Below are 24,361 nucleotides of genomic sequence, written 5' to 3'. Positions count from 1 at the left end.
ATTTAGCCATTTGATCTCAAATCCATCAAGTAACTTTTTTCTGATGGCATCTATGCTGCATGTTAAATTATTGCTATATATATATTGTAAATCACCTTCTCCAAAAATGTAATGAATCTCCTTAACCCATGGTGATTTGTGCAATTTACTCCAAAGAAAAATTTTCTTATTAACTCTGTTATCTGACATATTGAGCAGACGATTCCACATTCTTATCATTTCACATTTGCGTCTTATTGAACCAGGAATCCAACCCAAATCACCCTGAACAGCCAAAATAGGGGCAAACTTATGAACACCTAAGAAGCAGCGTGCAGCTCTGTTTTGAATAGAGTCTGCCACTTTACAGTCTTTAAAACCCCATATCCCTGAAGCATAATTTAATATAGGAGAGACACATGCATCGTAGAGTTGTGAATAAGTAGAATATCCAAGATCTCTACATATTTTAAGTTTGTTAACAACAGATCCTAGAGCTCTCCCAGCTGAATCCGCCAAGACTTTTGTTCCAGCTTCATAAGTCATAAATTCATCAAAAACAAATCCCAAATATTTATATTCAGGTGTAAATTCCAGTGTTGCAGAACCAAAAGTTATTATCTTCTGACTTCTTAAAATACATTTTTTCCTAAAATGAATTATCTGTGTTTTGCTTCGATTTATTGATAACCTCCATCTGCAACACCAGACCTTTAACAAATGTAACATCTTCTTATATATATATATATATATATATATATATGTATATACAGTACAGGCCAAAAGTTTGGACACACCTTCTCATTCAATGCGTTTTCTTTATTTTCATGACTATTTACATTGTAGATTCTCACTGAAGGCATCAAAACTATGAATGAACACATGTGGAGTTATGTACTTAACAAAAAAGGTGAAATAACTGAAAACATGTTTTATATTCTAGTTTCTTCAAAATAGCCACCCTTTGCTCTGATTACTGCTTTGCACACTCTTGGCATTCTCTCCATGAGCTTCAAGAGGTAGTCACCTGAAATGGTTTCCACTTCACAGGTGTGCCTTATCAGGGTTAATTAGTGGAATTTCTTGCTTTATCAATGGGGTTGGGACCATCAGTTGTGTTATGCAGAAGTCAGGTTAATACACAGCCGACAGCCCTATTGGACAACTGTTAAAATTCATATTATGGCAAGAACCAATCAGCTAACTAAAGAAAAACGAGTGGCCATCATTACTTTAAGAAATGAAGGTCAGTCAGTCCGGAAAATTGCAAAAACTTTAAATGTGTCCCCAAGTGGAGTCGCAAAACCATCAAGCGCTACATGAAACTGGCACACATGAGGACCGACCCAGGAAAGGAAGACCAAGAGTCACCTCTGCTTCTGAGGATAAGTTCATCCGAGTCACCAGCCTCAGAAATTGCAAGTTAACAGCAGCTCAGATCAGAGACCAGATGAATGCCACACAGAGTTCTAGCAGCAGACCCATCTCTAGAACAACTGTTAAGAGGAGACTGCGCGAATCAGGCCTTCATGGTCAAATAGCTGATAGGAAACCAATGCTAAGGAGAGGCAACAAGCAGAAGAGATTTGTTTGGGCCAAGAAACACAAGGAATGGACATTAGACCAGTGGAAATCTGTGCTTTGGTCTGATGAGTCCAAATTTGAGATCTTTGGTTCCAACCGCCGTGTCTTTGTGAGACGCAGAAAAGGTGAACGGATGGATTCCACATGCCTGGTTCCCACTGTGAAGCATGGAGGAGGAGGTGTGATGGTGTGGGGTGTTTTGCTGGTGACACTGTTGGGGATTTATTCAAAATTGAAGGCACACTGAACCAGCATGGCTACCACAGCATCCTGCAGCGACATGCCATCCCATCCGGTTTGCGTTTAGTTGGACGATCATTTATTTTTCAACAGGACAATGACCCCAAACACACATCCAGGCTGTGTAAGGGCTATTTGACCAAGAAGGAGAGTGATGGAGTGCTGCGGCAGATGACCTGGCCTCCACAGTCACCGGACCTGAACCCAATCGAGATGGTTTGGGGTGAGCTGGACCACAGAGTGAAGGCAAAGGGGCCAACAAGTGCTAAACACCTCTGGGAACTCCTTCAAGACTGTTGGAAAACCATTTCAGGTGACTACCTCTTGAAGGTCATGGAGAGAATGCCAAGAGTGTGCAAAGCAGTAATCAGAGCAAAGGGTGGCTATTTTGAAGAAAGTAGAATATAAAACATGTTTTCAGTTATTTCACCTTTTTTTGTTAAGTACATAACTCCACATGTGTTCATTCATAGTTTTGATGCCTTCAGTGAGAATCTACAATGTAAATAGTCATGAAAATAAAGAAAATGCATTGAATGAGAAGGTGTGTCCAAACTTTTGGCCTGTACTGTATATATATATATATATATATATATATATATATATATATATATATATTTGATCTGATAAGGGGCTGAAGTCAATACCAGTCTCACAGTGGTGTTACAGGAAAAGTCATGGGATCAAGTAACTAAAGGGTAAGTTTTCTAGGATTCATTAACGTCTCTGCAAATTTTGAAGGCAATCCGTCCAATAGTTGTTGAGATATTTCTGTCTGCACCAAGTATTGGACTGAGCCACAGATGGTCAAACCAACAGTGCCATCCTTAGAGCCACAACACTTGCATTGCAAAAACACGATGAGAGGTTTGGGGTAAGAATACATCAATTTTCTTGCATGAGGTTCAGTGTTTTGAAGAGCTAAAAGATATTCAACTCATTTCTTATATCAAAAAAAGCACTCCATGGGAACAGTAATCTGAGAAACCATTACATGACGGTGAATGTATGTATGCATCGTTTGGCTCGGTAAAGTTAAAGGATTTCTCTTCAACCCAGAGAAAGTCAAATTTGCTACCATTTCTCATCAAGGCAATGGGAATACTTCCACCCAGAGACAATCAATTCTACCATCTCTCATCTAAGCTCACATCCTGCATGAGGACAATAAGTAATAATGAAGTAAACAAATCCAAGTTGAGCTGATGGGGCTTAATACCTAAAGCAATTTCATTTTCTCAGATGTTCATCCCCACCAAACTTTGGAGACAAAGTTTGTGAACTCAATTTGGGAATTTGGACGGACAGACGTTGCCAGACCAAATCACAAATGCGAGTAAGTCTGCAACTTCAGCTTATTTTCAATTTCCAAGGGGCACTATCAATGGCCATAGACCAAATGCCTCTGGACGCAATTGGATAGACCTACGACCAATCAGAGCAACAAAGTATGTGATGTAGCCTTGAGTGATGGACAAATGTAAACAGACTACAGTGTACAGAGATGAGCTGTGATGGTGTAGCATCAGTATATCTTTGATATCTGAGTATTGCTGATTTAGCCATCTGAATGGGAAAAATAGTACTTTGACGGTAGCCATCGTGGTTGTTTTTTAAAAAGCCTCAATGGCACTCTTCTTTACTTATTTAGGTTTATGCTCACCATAGTGTTCCAGACACAAGGAGAGAGAGAGCCAAAAGTGACAACATTATGTACTTTGGGTAAAGCGTGAAGGCTACACAAGTTATCAGTCATCATCTCAAACTTACCCCATATTAGATAAATGGTTGTGTGTGTCTGCCAGCGCACGCAAAACATGACTTTGCACATTCACCTGGTTCCCTGAGTAGAATTGGGACATGTGAAAAATGAGCTCTGACACAGTTAAAGGAGCAGTGTGTAGGATTTAGTGGCATCTAGTGATGAGGTTGCAGATTGCAACCAACAGATACCCCTCCCCTCACCCCTCCTTTTCCAAAGATGTAGGAGAACCTATGGTTACCATAAGGTCACCGTAGTAACACAAATGGCCCTCTCTAGAGTTGGTGCTTGGTTTGTCTGTTCTAGGCTACTGTAGCAAAATGGCAGTGCAAAATGGCAGATTTAGAGGAAGAGGACTGGCACCCTGTGTAGTTATGAAAGGCTCTCTGTAATCTAACAAAAACACAATTTTTAGCCTCACATGATAATGCACAAATATAAACATATTTATGAATATTATATTCTTTTTCTGCCTAGTGATATGAATAAGTGGTTATGGATAATGCATAACTGAATGAATATTCCATTTCTGCCAATAGCTCCTACTATATCCTACACACTGGTCCTTTAACAACATGCTTCCGAAGCAGCCACATTTGGTGCATGCCTTTCTTGTTGACAAGCCAGTGTAAATAGGCATGACGATCTTGGTGTATTTTCCCTTAAATTCCTGCCTTTGGCTTTCAGTGAACTTTAGAATTGATTGCAGGGGCATTCTTAGGTTTACAAAGCTCTCAGTGGTTCACCACCTCAATATATTTCTGACATGTTTGTCAGTTATGAGCCATGCCACTCTGTTGGTCTGGTATTGGCCTTTTGAAAAATACCAAGAGTCAACTAAAAAACTGATAAAGCAGCTGTTTGCCTGTCAAGGTCTCAAGTCTCAAGCACTTGGCCAGACGAAATAACACAAACCTTGATATCTGTCAAAGAACATGCCCAGCTGGTGCACTTTAATCACCCTTCCCTAAGAAACAAAGAGAGAAGGTGCTTCCCCATTTGCTGTATGAAGTGCAAAGCCTTATATTGTATCTTAACTTGACTTCCTTGACTTGGCACATCCTACTCTATGTTAATGTTTCTGTCTCAGGTGATTGATAAGGGGTTCCTGTTGATAGGACAAGTCCTTTCCTTTTCAGCTCACTGGCCAGCACACTTGCTGAGCTGTTTCATAATGTCAAAATCCACAATTAAAGAAGAGGAGAAGAAAGGGGCAATAAAGGCTCTGGCACTATGCTCATATTGTGCTGCAGTATGGAAATTATAAACTCTAAAAAGGCCAAAGTAATTTGACAAACTCAGATGGAACAATTACTGCCTGAATCTCTGAAAGTCAATCTATTAATTGATAAATATCTCACCACATTCGGGTACATTTTATTTTACAATATAATGGCCTTCACTCTGTGGCAAGGAGGCTTGATTATTCTCATGGGTTTCGGCACATGCCAGGAAATTCTCAGTAAATCTTCACTTGCGCTTTTATCATCACTGTTGATCCTGCTTTGTTGCAGCAGATTGATAACCATAATGTGTTTGTCCTTAATGTCCAATTGAGCTCTGTAAGCATTCACCTGGGTATTCAATGCTGTCAGTATGGCCTTACAATAGTTTTGAACCATATTGAAGGAAATCTTTAGGGCCTTATGGTGCTTGATTTTGCAGATAATGACCAGGACTATAGCTACAGACTGTTGCACAATTCACAAAGCTGTAATATAGGAGCTTGAGGGCATAATTGTAAAGTGATGCAAAGATTTATATAAAAATTTGTGCATGGGGATATTGTGTGGAGTACTAAATATAAATGATGGACTTATGGTAAATTACAGTAAAGAAGAGCGGAACCATTGTAATCAATCAACAAAGGGTTTACCGCAGTAACCAGAACTATAACTATAATATTATTACTTTCATTAATGTTGTTGTAAGACATTACCTGCATCTCTCTCTCTCTCTCTCTCTCTCTCTCTCTCTCTCTGTGTCATATGGATTACTGTTAATTTATCATGTTGATCTGTTCTGTACGACATCTATTGCACGTCTGTCCATCCTGGAAGAGGGATCCCTCCTCAGTTGCTCTTCCTGAGGTTTCTACCGTTTTTTTTCCCCGTTAAAGGGTTTTTTTTGGGGAGTTTTTCCTTATCCACTGTGAGGGTCTTAAGGACAGAGGGATGTCGTATGCTGTAAAGCCCTGTGAGGCAAATTGTGATTTGTGATATTGGGCTTTATAAATAAAATTGATTGATTGATTGAAGGGTGTCGCACATGTACTAGTCATAGCAGTAGTTGCAAGATGGTGGATTACATTGGTAACCTGCAAGCTTTTATTTTGTTATCACAGATATTTGTTTTCCATTTCAAAAACAAGCATGAGCCGAGACTTCAACGAGATGTTGGGTATAATGGAGTAGAGATGCTTTTATTTTGCTTCCAAAACTTTTGCCTCCATAACTGTCTAAAACCTGTTATCTCACTTTTCCTTGCAACAAAGTGGTAGATATTATCACTTTTAGCAATGTATCACCAAGATATGGCAAGCAGGTCAACCAAGCACGGTAAGATGGGGAAGCTAATGATAGCAACGAGTTTGGGGGACAGGGCCTTTTCCATTGCTGCTCCCAACCTCTGGAATTCACTCCCTAAACACATCAGAGCTTCCTCCTCACTCTCCACCTTCAAGAAAACCCTCAAAACACATCTGTTCAAGACTGCCTACAACCTCTGAATTCAGTGTACTTCGCCCACCCCTTCTGGACTATTTCCCTCTCTACCTCCCTATGAATTTTTTTTTTTTAATTTGATTGCTGTTGTTGCTCTTTGTAAAGCGTCTTTGAATATCCTGAAAAGCGCTATATAAATCCAAAGTATTATTATTATTATTAAGTTCAGCATAGCAACCATAGCTAGCTTTCTAGAAGACCACCAAAAACCCCTATTTGCTGACTTTAGGGCATCCATCCAAACACTCAAAGCAGTGACTGACCAAGCTCAGAAGATTACAATGCTCAAGCCCATTGGCAACTGACAGGATAAGCGCACATTAGCTCTGGAAACAACTTGTGCTAAACTAACAGAGAGCAATGCTATACTATGGGGTGCCGTTTGTAAAGTGGCTCACGCTGAAAATAACATCAACATTTTTCCACATTTAGCTTCAAACAATGTTTAAAAAAGTGTTGTGAATTTTTTAACGTCACCTTTTACCACATTTACAGCAATATTTATTGACTTAGAAATATATTAAATAGTTAAGTCTAAATATTAAATGTGGCACCTAAATGTTAAATCTAAATATTAAATCTAAATCCAAATCTCAATCTAAATGTTAAATCTAAATGCTAAATCTAAATCTAAATCTAAATATTAAATCTAAATCTAAATTTTAAATCTAAATGCTAAATCTAAAACTAAATGTTAAATCTAAATTTGAAATCTAAATGGGGCGGCACGGTGGTGTGGTGGTTAGCGCTCTCGCCTCACAGCACGAGGGCGTGGGAGCCCCTCTGTGTGGAGTTTGCATGTTCTCCCCGTGTCAGCGTGGGTTCTCTCCGGGCACTCCGGCTTCCTCCCACAGTCCAGAGACATGCAGGTTGGGGACTAGGTTAACTGGTAACCCTAAATTGTCCATAGGTGTGAATCTAAATGTTCTGGGTGAAACTAAATATGTAGCTAATATGCAAATTCACACTGCCGGTCACCAAAAGTACCAAATTAAAAACTTGAGATGGTCAGACTGTGTTTATAGAATCAAATAACTAATTAAAACCAACTTATTGGGGGAAATGAACACTTGAACATACATTAGCGTGATAACTACCTAAAATAACAAAAAACATGTTTGGAGAAATTTTATTTGACGTGTACTTTGAGTTGTTAGTGTCCCTTCGGAGGAGAATCACCTTGTTGTTTATAAATACTTCCGGGTAGAAAACCAGCAGAGTTTAGCCACATATATATATATGAATATCTCACATTTTCCACGTCACTATATCACCATTTAGACTAATCTGGTGTTTGTAAAGTCTATAAGCACAATGATTGAACAACCATTACTATTTCTGTGTGCACGTTTTGTAAATAACATGGTTATCGTAGATTAGCTGGGCTAACCATTAGCTGTTTGCCCCATTAGCGGTGTCTGTAATGACTCATTAACTCTAAACGGTCCGTGAAAAAAATATTTTTTTCCAGCGGATGTCTTGGTTACAACATGATTGAGCTAACTGGAGTAGTTTCATGTCATATTCGACAACGGGAGGCTTTTAACAGATGACGTCCTGATGTTAGCTTTGCTGCTGCTGACCCTGCTTTCTAGACATTGTGATTTCCCAAAACTGATTAAATACCACACATAGCAACACAAAACTGCTTTGCCATTCTTATTCTTATTCTTATTCTTCTCCTTCTTTGTTTGCGATGGCAGACTAGACTATGGCACATTGCTGCCCCCTGCTGATACTACTGGTTTGCTTGTGCCGTGCCCCGTTACAGCAGCCTAGAAGCATGCTGTGTCAATAAATCAGCTCAGACACTGTTAGAAATGTAGTATTTAGCCTAATAATGTCATGCTACAGCAGTAATAACGTCAGCTTTAGTCAAATGGCTCTAGCTCTCCTGGTAAATGTCATAAACTCTGGACACATTTTCCCTGTATGTTGACATGATAATGTTTCCCAGATCACTCTTAGCTTAAGAAGATCTTTCACTACACTGTTAAAATCCAATTAGTTATCATTACTTAAAAAAAGCATGCAAACCGATTGCACCTAAAAAAACAAGTAAAGAGAAATAGGTATTGTAAGTTGTACTAACTAGTGTTTCTGTAGTAGAGTGCACTTAAACATGAGTTAAAGCAACTAAAACAATCAAGTACAATATACTTGATAACTTACTTTAGATGTACTCTCGACTTAGTAAAGACTACTCAGAATTACTATTTTAATCTACTAAATTTTTGCATGTGAAACTTACTCTGTGTGTAGTCCATACAACACACTTATCTAAGTTGGACTAACTTATGTGACATTCCCTGTAACTTAGCATTTCGAAGTTATATTTACTTCAACAGCAATCTGACTTACTTGCTAAAACCATGCAAACCGATTGCCTCGAAAAAAGCAAGTGTTACTTCGGTAACCTAAGTGCTTCAAATATCTAGACATGAATGAAAAACAGGTTCCAATCTCCTAAAATAATCCAATTAATACAGTTCAACATTATAAATCAAGGTAATAACACAGTTAAAATTTCAATTATATCCATTTTTTTTTTTAAAAATTTTCTTCCTTTTATATCAACAACAATACATTCAACTGTTGAATTTCCAGCATCACAATCATTTTGGAACAAAAATGATCCATCTGATTTTGAGTTGCTTATTTTAAACAGTGAGGTAACGGTGAGACAAGCTTAAGTGTGATACAGTAGTTGGTAACAAACTTTAGAAAAAGACACAAAGGTCTGAAAACAGGGTTGGTCCACACAAGATGGCACTGGTTTACATTCATTACATTTCAAAAAGTCAGAGCACACTTTAGTTTCAGGTCTGTTAACACATTATGCCACTCTAAAATCGTATTGTGCTGGTTTAAAACAATTTTAAGAGGCTGTGTGCAGCTATAGTCATGGCAAATACTGGCTTCTGTACACCACAATTTAAATGACAGTATAAAAAAAATAAGATCACATTTATTTAAACACCAAATTTTCACGTTACACTTCTCTGACAACTCACTGCTATAGGAGCACAATGGAGTCTGCTGGACTGTCTGCCTGCATATACACTAGTACCAAAATCTGTGTTGGTACAATAATGTGCCAGTAATACTTGCCAGATGATAAAAAATAAATAAGTATAAATCTGGAAAAAGAAAGTCCAACCCTGACCTTTAATTTGACATATAATCCTGAAAACACAGTTTTAATACTGTAATAACAATAATACACAGTTTATAGACCAACCTTTGTAAAGAACCAACATGCTGACAAGTGCAAAGTGGCTTCATTCAATGAGCGCAACAACATGAAAATGTAATGACTGGCAATGGATCTCACATATGTGTGAATGAATATACATACATCTACTGCCTCTAGATGTAACTTGCTGATGAACCCGTGGACTGACAATCTGGATGGAGTGTCTTAATTTAGTGAACAATAAAAAGCAACTGAATACACTCTCATTAACAAGTGAGATTTGCCACCACTCATACATTTATTTGCATTCTAACTCAACAGGAGATTTTTAAGACTTTGCAGTTTCGGTGGGAGTTTGTCCTCTCCCAAGCCAAGCATCACTCTTTGAATGAAGCCAGAAGTGTTTTTCATGGCTTTAGGGTAGTCCAAATGTAAAGCATACGACAGCCCAAACAAGAGGCAAAGTGTTTCAGGTAGGTTCTGGAGATGATCCATTACAATGCCTCCTTCAACAATGATGGCACTAGACACTGGGTCAAGGTGGAGCTGATTCAGAGAGAGTTGCACATCTTCAAGGACAACAGTCAGCACCCCCACAGATACTTGTGCCCAGGTCTCATCACTGTCACAATCCTGTAATGAAACCAAACAAAAAACATTACAACAGAAATGTTGTGCATTGTCAATTCGAAATTGTCACCATGTCACCTGTCCTGCCGACACTGCCTTCCAGCCTTGCGTATTAAGTTTTCACTTGACATCCACAAGTGTTGATAATAGTTTTATCAACATAAGTAGGCCTATAACATTTTATGATCAGTTGACAGGTGTCTAATAAAGAACATGAAAGAAGTCTTCCTCACATTCAATTAAGCATCATTATACAAGAGGGTGTGCTTTACCGTCATTATTGTCACAACAGTGATGCGGTCAGGAACGAGGCGCTTGCGCCGACTTCCGTGGAACGTAAAAAGTATTCTATTATTATATCAGTGGCATAAAATGGTCTTAAAATGACAATTATATTGTTAAATGCAATTATTTTTGGGACAATATGTTCAACAAAAGTAGTTATCATGATCCATCATAGCACTTGTGTCTGTGCAACCTGTAAAAAAATGTTTGTTTTTTTAAATCAAAATGGCACGGGACATCCTAAAAGTTGCTGACCCCTGCCTTACACCAAATCTATATCAATATAAAAAAACATTTAAGATTTTTTGAGGCATTTCTGCTTTATTTGATAGTGACAGTAGAGAGACAGAAAAGGCAGGGGAGAGAGAGGAGGTGACATGCACCAAAGCACTCCTTCCAAATTAGGGATGCACCGAAATGAAAATTTGGGGCCGAAGCCGAATAATATTAAACGCTTGGCCGAATACCGAGTACCAAGTACCAAGTACCGAATATCGTTGTTTAGTTTTTCATCAGTTTTTGCAGATGAACCCCTCCAGATTAGTGTTGTCGCGGTACCAAAATTGGGACCCACTGTACGATACCAATGAAAATATCACGGTTCTGAGTAGTATTAGGATACCACAGCAAAAATGAGGCAGATGTGCCTTTTGTCACTTTTGTCACAAGATAAATCACTTTTCTATAATACATCAATGATATTTCAATGGAATAAATTACTTATTGACTTATTCATACTTAAAAAACAGCATCAATAAGTGATTAACATAGGGGGGATCAAAATAAAATAAATCAATAAAATCAGAATCAACCAGCCACCCTCCTCCCCTAACGGTTCCTTCATAAGTAAAGAACAGTCCCTAAAATGCGGGGGAACTGCCCATTGGCCCGACAGCCCATTGTTCCAACCATATTAAACCCATTGTTCCGAAGTCCATTCTGAAATCATCATGATGCCCTGTGGTTAAGGTCTGGTTAGGTTGAGGCACAAAAACCACTTGGTTAGGGTTAGGAAAAGATCATGGTGTGGGTTAAAATGAAAAAGAAAGTGACAAACACATAAGCCGTGAATCTGCTCCGCCTCAAGCCTTTCCCAGCTGACCCAGAGCCGGTCGCGGCACACCATACGCCTGCCGCAAGCCGTTCAGCACCGGGGACAGTCGGACCAACGGGATGTCGAACTAATGGGCTGTCGGACCAATGACATGGACCCAAATGCGGTGAGGTTTGTGGGCCGTTACCTGCCACAATGACAGAAATGTGAACGGCTCATTGCTCCTCTGATACGCCACATACCTGTGTTCGGCTGGCTCGGCTGTTCAGGTACTACTGGGCAGTTATGATGCCAAGAAGAGGATATTACTGGAGCCGACTTCTCCATTGCCGAAGGTAAGCCGATGGCCGCCGTATTTGACAGGAATACATTACTGTCTGCGTCTGTGACCCCGGTTCAACCCACAACCGGTGGGATTCGCCTATCGTTTCTGCTGGTGGTTGAAATCTGTACTCACACAGTGTGCTAAATGATTTAAGCCTATTTTGCTCGCTCAAAACTATTTTTAGTTGCAAATGCGAGTGCGGTGATGGACGGATCACCACACTGCCGACATTTTACTCCGCCCGTCTCGGCACGCTGTTTGATTGTGTTATCAAAACACGCCACTATTATTCGGCCTTGCTTTTAACTTATTCCACCGAATACCGAATGTGTGGTTTTTTTTGCAATATTCGGCCGAATATATTCGGTTATCGAATATTCGGTGCATCCCTATTCCAAATCAAACCCCAGCTGCTGTGGTTTGGACTCAGCCTTGATATGTGATACGTCTCTACCAGATGAACTACCAGAAAAACCAAATGCATCTGCATTTAAAACTAGATTTTAATTTTTTAAAATTTTTTAAGTCAAATATGCAAGGTCAGGAGCGCCCTGTTGGCTCTTCTGGTAGAGCGTGTATCACATATGAAGGCTGTGTCCTTACCGCAGCGACCCTGGGTTTGAAGCCAACCTGGGCCATTTGCTGCATGTCATCCTCTCTCTCTCCCTCTGGATTTCCTGTCTCTCTCCACTGGATCACTCAAAATAAAGCAGAAACCACTAAAAATGTATGTACATGGTCTTGTATTTAAGTAACTCAGTTTTGGAGATGAAAGGTGTGTTCCTCTTACTTCACAGGTGCTAGGCTGGTAACCCTGTTGGCACAACAAACTAGAACACTGATGTGAGCCCAAAGTTGCTGCCTGACATGCTGACGTATTGCGGTAAGCGAGTTGTGTCATTTCCGGTGTTTCTGTGACAGCGTCTCTGTACTGCTCTGGTGAATTCTAGTAGCCTGTTTTCTCACTTCAGTTGCTTTAACGTCTACTTCAAGTCTTAACCCACACTAGTTCTGTTTAAGCACTTATAGCTCTCCTTTCTACAACTTTCTCGCTAATCTCTTAGCTGTTGTTTGCACGTTACTAGCCTTGGTAGCTACATTAGCTTTAAAGTTAGCGATGGCTTCTCCCTCTGCTCTTTCTTGCTCGGTGTGCCAAATGTTCAGTTATGCCTCTGCCTCCTTTAGCGACAGTGGTAATTGTAACAAGTGTAGCTTATTTGCTGCATTGGAGGCGAGGCTTAGTGAATTAGAAGCGCGGCTCCGCACCATGGAAAACCATTCAGTAGCTGCGGTAGATAGCCAACACCCTTTAGCCGGTGCGGAGCCACATAGCATAGCCTTAGCCTCTGCTAACTGTCCTCCGGTAACTCCCGTTCAGCCGGGAGGTTGGGTTACGGTTCGCCAGAAGCACAGTTCCAAGCCGAAGCCCACGGCTCACCACCAGCCTGTTCATGTTTCCAACCGCTTTTCCCCACTCAGCGACACACCCGCTGAGGATAAAACTCTGGTTATTGGCAGCTCTATTCTGAGAAACGTGAAGTTAGCAACACCAGCGACCATAGTCAAATGTATCCCTGGGGCCAGAGCAGGCGACATTGAATCTAATTTAAAACTGCTGGCTAAAGCTAAACGTAGATTCAGTAAGATTGTCATTCACGCCGGCGTCAATGACACCCGGTTACGCCAATCGGAGGTCACTAAAATTAATATTGCCTCGGTGTGTGAATATGCAAAAACGATGTCGGACTCCGTAGTTTTCTCTGGACCCCTCCCAAATCTGACCAGTGATGACATGTTTAGCCGCATGTCATCATTTAATCGCTGGCTGTGCAGGTGGTGTCCAGCAAACGATGTGGGTTTCGTTAATAATTGGCAAACTTTCTGGGGAAAAGCTGGTCTGATTAGGAGAGACGGCATTCATCCCACTTTGGATGGAGCTGCTCTCATTTCTAGGAACCTGGCAAACTTTATTAGTAATTTAAATCCCTGACAACCCAGAGTTGAGACCAGGACTCAGAGTTGCAGTCCTATACGCCTCTCTGAGCTTCTAGTTCAGTTACCCAGCCATAGTTTTCATAGTTTTATACAAACGGTGTCTGTCTCCCGACCACCTAAATTATTTAAATCTAAAATTAAACAAAGAGGAGTTGTGCATAACAACCTCATAAAAATTAAAACCTCTTCTGTGACAGAAAGACAAAACAGGAGAATTAAATGCGGACTGTTAAATATCAGGTCTCTATCGTCTAAAGCAGTGTTAGTAAACGAATTAATATCAGATAATCATATTGATTTACTCAGCCTCACTGAAACCTGGCTGTGTCCAGATGAATATGTTAGTCTAAATGAGTCCACTCCTCCCAGTCATAATAATACCCACATTCCTCGAGGCAGCGGCCGAGGAGGGGGAGTTGCAGCCATTTTTAACTCTAGCCTGTTAATCAGCCCTAAACCTAAACTAGATTATAATTCATTTGAAAGCCTCGTTCTTAGTCTTTTACATCCGACCTGGAAAACCTCGCAGCCACTTTTATTTGTTATAGTGTACCGTGCTCCTGGCCCATATTCTGAATTTGTATCTGAATTCTCAGAGTTTTTATCCAGTTTAGTTCTTAAATCAGATAAAGTTATTATTGTAGGCGATTTTAACATTCATGTCGACGTTGATAATGACTCCCTGGCTACTGCGTTTATCTCATTATTAGACTCCATTGGCTTCAGTCAGGGTGTACATGAACCCACTCACTGTTTTAACCATACCCTCGATCTAGTTCTGACGTATGGAATTGAAATTGATAATCTAAAAGTCTTTCCACAGAATCCCTCGCTATCGGATCATTATCTGATTACTTTTGATTTCTTTTTACTCGCCACTCAGCAACAGTTACTATACTAGATGTTTATCAGATAGTGCTGTCGCAAAATTTAAGGAAAAGATTACTCCATCATTAAATTCAATACCAAGTCCCTCAGTAACAGAGGTTTCCTGTACCGACTTTGATCATTTTGTCGATAGTGCTGTAGGCTCGCTGCGAACAACACTTGACTCTGTAGCTCCTCTTAAAAAGAAGTTAAAAAAGCAAAGAAAGTTCGCTCCTTGGCACAACTCTCAAACCCGTAAGTTAAAACAAATATCGTGAAAATTTGAAAGGAATTGACGATTAACCAAACTGGAAGAATCTCGTTTAATCTGGACAGACAGTCTCAAAACTTATAAGAGGGGCCTCCGCAATGCCAGAGCAAACTATTACTCAGCATTAATAGAAGACAATAAGAACAACCCCAGGTTTCTTTTCAGCACTGTAGCCAGGCTGACTGAGAGTCAGAGCTCTATTGAGCCTTGTATTCCTTTAGCCCTTAGCAGTAATGATTTTATGAGCTTTTTTAATGACAAAATTCTAACTATTAGAGGCAAAATTCATGACCTCCTGTCCTCAGATAGTACCTATCTAACCTCAAACACAGCTGTAAAACCTAATATATATTTAGATTACTTCTCCCCAATTTCTCTTCAAGAATTGACCGCATTGATTTCTTCATCTAAATCATCAACGTGTCTCTTAGACCCCATCCCAACTAGGCTACTTAAGGAGGTCTTTCCTTTAGTTAACACTCATATATTAGATATGATCAATATATCCTTATTAACAGGCTATGTACCACAGTCTTTTAAGGTAGCTGTAATTAAACCTCTACTAAAAAAGCCCACCCTGGATCCAGAGGTGTTAGCCAACTATAGACCAATATCTAATCTTCCCTTTATGTCAAAGATCCTTGAGAAAGTAGTCGCAGACCAGCTGTGTGATTTTCCCCATGATAATAATCTATTTGAGGAATTTCAGTCAGGATTTAGAGTGCATCATAGCACTGAGACAGCACTAGTTAAAATTACAAATGACCTTCTGATTGCTTCAGACAAAGGACTTGTCTCTGTACTTGTTTTTATTAGATCTTAGTGCGGCGTTTGACACAATTGACCATCAAATTCTACTGCAGAGACTGGATCACTTAATTGGCCTAAAAGGTTCTGCACTGAGCTGGTTTAAATCTTATTTATCTGATCGTTTTCAGTTTGTTCACGTTCATAATGAATCATCCTTACGTACCAAAGTTTGTTTTGGAGTTCCGCAAGGTTCTGTGCTCGGACCAATCCTATTTACTCTATATATGCTTCCTTTAGGTAACATCATTAGAAATCACTCTATAAATTTCCATTGTTATGCGGATGATACACAGTTGTATTTATCGATGAAGCCAGAAGAAAGTAATCAATTAACTAAACTCCATAACTGCCTTAAGGGCATAAAAACCTGGATGAGCACCAATTTCCTGATGTTAAATTTAGACAAAACTGAAGTTATTGTTCTTGGCCCCAAACAACTCAGAGACTCTTTATCTGATGACATAGTTTCTCTAGATGGCATTGCTCTGGCCTCTAGCACTACCGTAAGAAACCTCGGAGTAATATTTGATCAAGATTTGTCTTTTAATTCTCATTTAAAACAAACCTCACGGACTGCATTTTTTCATCTGCGTAATATTGCGAAAATTAGGCCTATCCTGACCCGAAAAGATGCAGAAAAATTGGTCCACGCTTTTGTTACCTCAAGGCTGGATTACTGTAACTCTCTATTATCAGGTAGCGCTAGTAAGTCCTTAAAAACTCTCCAGCTAATTCAGAATGCAGCAGCACGTATACTAACAGGAACTAAGAAACGAGATCATATTTCTCCTGTTTTAGCTTCTCTGCACTGGCTCCCTGTAAAATCCAGAATTGAATTTAAAATCCTACTGTTAACTTATAAAGCTCTAAATGGTCAAGCTCCGTCATATCTTAGAGAGCTCATAGTGCCTTATTATCCCACCAGAACTCTGCGCTCTGAGAACGCAAGGTTACTCGTGGTCCCTAAAGTCTCCAAAAGTAGATCAGGAGCCAGAGCCTTCAGCTATCAGGCTCCTCTCCTGTGGAATCATCTTCCTGTTATGGTCCGGGAGGCAGACACCGTCTCCACATTTAAGACTAGACTTAAGACTTTCCTCTTTGATAAAGCTTATAGTTAGGGCTGGCTCAGGCTTGCCCTGTACCAGCCCCTAGTTAGGCTGACTTAGGCCTAGTCTGCCGGAGGACCCCCCTATAATACACCAGGCACCTTCTCTCCTTCTCTCTCTCTCTCGTATCCTATTACTGCATCTTGCTAACTCGCCATTCTGGATGTCACTAACTCGGCTTCTTCTCCGAGCCTTTGTGCTCCACTGTCTCTCAGATTAACTCATATCGCAGCGGTGCCTGGACAGCGTGACGTGTGTGGTTGTGCTGCTGTCGTGGTCCTGCCAGATGCCTCCTGCTGCTGCTGCCATCATTAGTCATTAGTCATACTTCCACTGTTATTATACACATATGATTATTGTCACACTTGTATACTGCCAGATATTAATACATACTTTCAACATATTGTAACGCAGTAGCCAGAACTATAACTATAATATTATTACTTTCAATAATGTTGTTGTAAGCTACTGTCATTACCTGCATCTCTCTCTCTCTCTCTCTCTCTCTCTCTCTCTCTATCTCATTGTGTCATGTGGATTACTGTTAATTTGTTATGCTGATCTGTTCTGTACGACATCTATTGCACGTCTGTCCGTCCTGGAAGAGGGATCCCTCCTCAGTTGCTCTTCCTGAGGTTTCTACCGTTTTTTTTCCCCGTTAAAGGGGTTTTTTTGGGGAGTTTTTCCTTATCCGCTGCGAGGGTCATAAGGACAGAGGGATGTCGTATGCTGTAAAGCCCTGTGAGGCAAATTGTGATTTGTGATATTGGGCTTTATAAATAAAATTGAATTGAAATTGAAATTGAATACACCGAACTGTGAGTTAGCAAGCAGCCCATAATGTTTGTACTGAACTCATGGATATATTCGGCATTACATTTTTTTTTTTAATCTCACTCTCAGTGAGATACTGGTAAATACAAAGCTAGTTCCCTCAGAACTGTGTGTGCTCCTTTAAGATGTAACTATCAGAACTTACGAAGCAGGTGTCGGTCACTGGGGTCAACACCAAGTAGAACAGGGAGGCCTCGGAGTACAATGGTGCGCATTGCCGTTACATCTGGTTTCTAGAAGTGGATGATGAACAAATTAAGCTCAAGATAATGCAGCATTCAGAAGTTACAGTGCAAATATGTTCGTGAAAGTCTATATGAAACAAGTGTCACCACATTGTTTGACAGTGCAGCAAACAGTTACTGATTGGAGAATTGATTTTTAAGAAAAAATCCAAAGCTTTAACAGCAAATAGCAATATAAGTTCTATAGGGGTTGTAGGTTGTACTTATATTGTATCTTATACTGTATATTTCTTGGGACACGTTACTGTTATGTCTGTTACAAGTAAGAAAGATAGTTCAGAACAGATACTGTACTGTAGGGCTGAACGATATATCGTTATCGTATCTATATCAAGATATGAACATGCAAGATATTAATATCCCAAAAGGCAACGATATTCACGATATAATTTCCCTGTGAGTTTCCCCAGCTTGACCTGCATGTACAGCTCAGCCAATCACAAACATCCTTTTTACGCTTGCCTGAAATGTACAGCTAAGGCCAGCCAATCACAAACCTCATTTTCTGCCTGCCTTGGATTGACAGCAAAACCAGCCAATCACAAACATCCCCTTGAACGAGGGAGACGTGCTGCTCCTAGCAACTTGCTAGTACACACAACACATTTGCGACTAAAAATATTTTTTTTCAAGCAAAATAAATCATTCAGCACGCTGTGTGAGCACAGAACCAGCAGCAGAAACGAAAGGCAAATCTTACCGGTTGTGAGACGGGAATATGGCGGAGCGCTATGGCCGCTGCAAGATAACGCAGTTTACTGGCGTTTCGCTGTACGTGAAGAGCCTGGTGACGCAAGGGTACCGGCAACCGAGAAGCCCGGCTCCAGGTGAATAAGTTGGTGTCATGACTGCCCAGTAGTACCTGAACAGCCAAGCCGTGGCGGCACACAGGTATGTGACGTGTCAGAGGAGAAACGAGCCGTTCACTTTTCAACAAACCTCACCGCACTTTAGGGACTGTTCTTTACTTGTCAGGGGAGGAGGGTGGCTGGTTGATTTTTATTTTATTTATTTATTTTATTTTGATCCCCCCTATGTTAATCACTTATTGATGCTGTTTTTGAAGTATGAATAAGTCAATAAGTAATTTATTCCATTGAAATATCATTGATGTATTATAGAAAAGTGATTTATCTTTTTATAAATGACAAAAGGCACATCTGCCTCATTTTTGCTGAGGTATCGTGATACTACTCAGAACCGAGATACTTTCACTGGTATTGTACCGTGGGTCCCGATTTTGGTACCGTGACAACACTACTGAATGCTGTATGAACAGTGCCTTGCAATAAAAGACACGGCGAGGACATCTGGGGCCTCCTGTGTCAAGCCCAAGCAAGGTTGGATTGCCGATGCATTCAGTAGCATACTGCCATACCAATCGAGGTCCAGCAGGCACAAAGACATTACAAACGCTATAACGTACCATATTGTTACACATGATTCCCGTGTATTCAGTCACTAAAGAGGGCTTCCAGAAAATGGTTCGGACTCGTTTTTTTACATTTTTTTTATAAAGAATGCTTAGTTTTTGCTGAACCCATAGTCATATCGTATCGTATCGTATCGAGATATCTGGCATAAATATCGAGATATGAAATTTTGTCCATATCGTTCAGCCCTACTGTACTGTTGAGTTGAAGCACTGATATTTCAAGAGTGTTAGTGAACTGTTAAGTTAAAGTGCTGGTATTTCCTGACTGTCAGTGACCACGTCATGTTCAGTGACGCTGCAGCTAGCCCTTCACTCCTCCCCCTCCCCTTCGTCCTCTCCTGTCCACTTCTGTCAGTGAGTGTGTGTGTCGCTGGGTCGAAACTACTTCAAGAAAAAGAGGATTAAGTGCTATTTTCAGACTTTTTCCACAGCGGTTACGTTGTAAATATACTAATAAACACTCACATTCTGCCAGATTATGTTTAAATGCGCTGTGCGATTGTGTCGCTCTGAAATTGTTCCGCTGCAGCTGCAGCATCTCATCTCATCTCATGCCGTCTCGCCTGGATCAGCAGCAATCATAATGAATGCTGTAAAACCGCAAATTAAAGCCTCCGGCTTATAAAAGGGGCCGGCTCTTATTTATTAAAAATTGTTTTAGACCCGGCTACTAAAAGAGGCCGGCTGCAAATAAGTGCCCGGTTTTAAATTGAGGAAATATGGTAATAGCATTATAACCATGAAAAAGGTAGCATCCCCCCCAAAAAATACTACTGGTGCCTCTCCAACCATGTCCCATCTTCTCCCCCCTAACCACTGTTGTTGCAAAAAAAGCCGCAAAACAATCACTATTTGAAGTCAACGTACCATGAGAAATAAAGACCGAAGAAGCCTTTCATAGACTTACCCCTGAATCAATTTGGTGCACCAGCTTAGTCAGGGTCTCTCCCACACTTCCTTTCTTGGACCTGAAGATCGTGACAAGATGTGGTGTGTGGCGGTCCAGGCCATCAAAAAGTCCATCTGTAGGTTTTTGGTGACTATCCTGTTGAACTCTGCGAACACCTACAACACACAGCAAAAAAGCACAGTGGTTGGGCCAGTGTGGAAAAATACCTTCACAACTGTTAATAGTTTAATTGCCAAATACAACAGTAATTAGCAGATTGCCATTTACTAGTGTTGCATGGTACACCGGTACTAAAATAGTACCGCAGTACTAGAGTATTCCAAACGGTACTATACTGCATTTGGAAAATACCGGTACTTTGAAATTGATTCAATTCATTAATTTAGTTAATTTATTTGACTCATTTATGCACACAAACGCCTTTCTTGTTCCTATTGGAGCACAGATTGCACAAGTGGTGTGTATGACAACACCTGTATCAACATTCGCAGCTGGTGCACATCAAAAAAGACAAGAAAAAGTGAAAGGGAGACAACACAAGACAAAACCAACTTGGTGAAACATTTGAGCAACCAAACCGTGATGTCCGTACCGAGGTACTTTCGAACCACGATTTTTTGGTACAGTTACATCCCTAGTAGGGCTGTCAATGAATACCCACCGCAGCTGTCCTCTTTGCGAGTGGGCGTTGGCCTGGGCCAGACGCTGAAAGGATCGAGCTGGCCACGGAGCTGTGAGGTGCAGCGCAGCCGGTGTGGATGACACAATCGGTTAACATGGGCGCCGAAAGGAAACCGGCTTTGCTTCTCGGCACTTCGAGGCTGTTCGCAGCGCTTCCATGGGCGGTATGGCCTGACGGAGGGCGAGCGAGAGGTCCGCGGTCGTTTATAACGTAATGTTATAGATAATTGTTTTATGTGTTTTAATGCGTAGGTATGTAAATGTTTTCAAAGACATTAATGTTGAAATAAACATATCTACAAGTAGTTATGTTTCCTTGTATTAATACATATACAAGTATGTTTCCTTGTATTAGTTTGCCCTCTTGTGGACATAATGCAAAAAATAAAAATTCAAATGGTTCGAACCTATGAGTTATTTTTAGAAGGAATATTCGAACGTCATTTTTGAGCAATTTTGACAGCCCTAATCCCTGCTATTTATTATTCTAAAGGTTTGTAGCCAAAAGGACTTTTCCTTAGGAAAAGTACCGAAAAGTATCGAAATTCATATTGGTATGGGTACCGAAACAAAGATTTTGGTATTGTGACAACACTACCATTTAGTATTTAGTCACCAGGCAGAATGACAGAACAGAGGGGGTGGAGTACTGCAAAGAAAGGCTCAAAAAGGAAAACTATTTAATTTTATTATTATTTTTTTATTTTTATTATTTCAGTACTTACTTGTCTCTCCATAAAAAGAGCTGGCCACCGCTCCTTCAAGGCTTTCACTGGCGGTCCAGCCTCCACAATCCCCCTTCTCCGCATTGGGAAGGTCTGGTCCATCTTTGATGCAATGACAGTTCCACTGGGGTTCCTTTTTTTCATTTCTTCAACCAGGAGTTTTCTCGCAGTCGCTAGGTTATCTTCACTCTGCCCCTCAGGAATGTCCGGTAAGTAATTGACCTCATACCTTTTTGGTCTTTTGAAGCCATTTGTGGTCTACTCCTTTCCCAGCATTTATTGCAACCTCTATACACCCTGCTCTTTTCAGTTTACCATGATAGTTCCCCATTTTGTGTTTCAAGCTATACTTCCAGCCAGAACACCCATCTGGTGAACCTGGTTCTCTCAAGCAGAGATGTTTGCTGATGAGTGCAAGTGCCACAGATTGGAGCCGCTCAACAGTTGGGTAGGTATCAAATTTGTAAATTGTTTCAGCAAGCTTTTCCAGAATACCATGCTTCATGTCTTTTGGTACATTCCAGTGTGTTTTGTCTCGCATGTATGCAAGATTAGCCTGTCTCAGTCTAAATTCCACATCAACTGAGAAATTTGGAATGTCAAAAAACTCTGGCCATGGCTCTTGTCTCATTGATGAAGACGAGCTGTGTGTGGACAGAATCTCTGTATCATCAGAGGCACAGGAGGTATCAGATGTGCTGGCGGTGGCGGCTGTCACCAGCAGCAGAATGACTTTCACAGTACCTCTTGTAGTTGGCAAGTCTCCTATGTCATTGAGATTGCAGAGGGCATTATCGAAGTCAGGATCTTCATACATAACACTGAAGTCATACTGCAGCTTGCATTTTTCCTTGATTTTGGTCTTCAGCTCTTCAACCGTTTCTGGTTTTCCATCTAGTGACACTTTCTGTATGTCCTGTTCCATTATGATGGCTCTCAGTTTGTAGCTTTCCATGGTCCTAGAAAAAGTGAATATAACTTTAGTGCATAGTCCACATACTGTCATTCAGCATAATATGTAACACTTAAGTGTCACATATACATTGCCTTTCACTCGGTAGCAGGATAAGGGGAAAACGTCATTCAGCTCAGACAACTGGGTGACAGTGAGAGACCCTGCTCCACTGAGGCACAACTCATAAGCACGTAAATGTTCAACGTACCACGTGGTCAAAAGCCTGCAGACAAACAGGATTTCTGTGTTGATGACAACAATGTGTGTTATTTTCCTGAACTCTGGGAGACCTGAGCAACTGCCAACTGAAATGATCATATCTTTGCTGTATTTAACACCATGAACACAAGCAGAAGATGCAACCAGTACTGTGCTTTGTTTGGCATTTCGCTGATGAAGCAAACTCTGAACATTTTCAGGGAAAGATGCGACCAAAACTGACCTCACTTTATCAATTTCCAATGGAGGCTTGAAGAATGTTGAGGAGTCTAAATAAAAGGCTATCATCTTCTGGTGTCTTATAGCCAAGGTATGTGCCACATTCTTGAAATTGCGAGTGTCATGCACAACTTTTTTAAAAAATTTGTGCTTCCCCTCAAAACACATCGTTCACACATCTACTAGTGGGCCAAAGATTTTTATCATTTGAGGGTAGTGTTCAATGAAATGATGTTTTGGACGAAGTCGGTAGTTCGGAAAGGTTTCCTGCAGCAACTCTCTGTGTTCTGAGATTTTGCAATCCAGGAAGTGGATTAACTCGTCTGTGAAATGTGTGATGACATTACCAACTCCAGGATATCTTTAAGAAGCATCAGTATCTCCCATGCTTGGTCTCCCTCGGGGATATCATGGCCTATCATCAATGGAAACAGCCTCAGGAGAGACCAATTTTCATGGCCATTTCCCCCAGTAGTTCTCTTTGAGATGAAGGTCTTTGGAATGATCTGTGGTTGGTTAGCTTTATCAGAAAATGTATAAGGAAACTGCCTAATAGCCTTATTCAAAGAGTCTAAAGAAACATACTTCTTGGTAATCAAATCCTTCAGACATAGTGACAGTTCTGCTGGTATTATACCCTCCAAAAAATCGTGCAGAATGTCAGGTGGGAAACCATCCACCACATGGAAGTGTGTCAAGTTTTCCGTCAGTGGACACCCCCTTTTAACACCATGATGTCTGGCCGTAGTAGGGTCACATATAACCTCTTGCACATGTGTATCATGGTTCTCTCTTGTCCTTGGCTGGTGTTGCCCTTGTAGTGTAAAAGTCAAAAAAACCCTCATCAAGTGTTAGACTATATAGGTTGGATAAGATACAAATAGCTATATAACCATGTTTGTGTGTAGACTGTCACAAAAACTAATACTGCATTTATGTGAACTCTTATTGACATATATAACCTATCACGCTCTGTGTAATGATAAGCACATGCACTCACGTGACATGCACTCACATGATATTATGAACTTACAGGGAACTTCCTATAATTCACCATACGTCTCGTCGACCTCCACCAGCATATAAGCCAGAGCGCTGAAAGCAGGTTTTCAGTCGTCCTCCGAAGGCTGACTCATGAGTTTGACTGTGTTGTTGCCTGTGAACACAATAAACTCGATTGCATCAGATCCAGCCTATCTCCAGTGTTTTTCTAAGTACCTGCCAGCCGAACCTAAGATACTGAATTGAAAACAGAAGGCATTTTAGAAGGAACAAGGAGGGCAAGGTCGGGAGCCGTCAGGCCCAATTCCA

General features: G+C 40.6%; 1 pseudogene; it reads left to right on the top strand.

Annotated features, from left to right (window-relative positions):
- Positions 1-9,970: 9,970 nt before the first annotated feature.
- Positions 9,971-24,361, top strand: part of LOC125894217 (uncharacterized) — a 136,695-nt pseudogene continuing 122,304 nt past the window's right edge.

The sequence above is a fragment of the Epinephelus fuscoguttatus genome, linkage group LG9 (genome assembly GCF_011397635.1).
Source record: "Epinephelus fuscoguttatus linkage group LG9, E.fuscoguttatus.final_Chr_v1".
NCBI classification, from domain to species: Eukaryota; Metazoa; Chordata; class Actinopteri; order Perciformes; family Serranidae; genus Epinephelus; species Epinephelus fuscoguttatus.
Note: the sequence above shows the minus strand (reverse complement) of the source record. Positions and strands in the feature narration are given on the sequence as shown.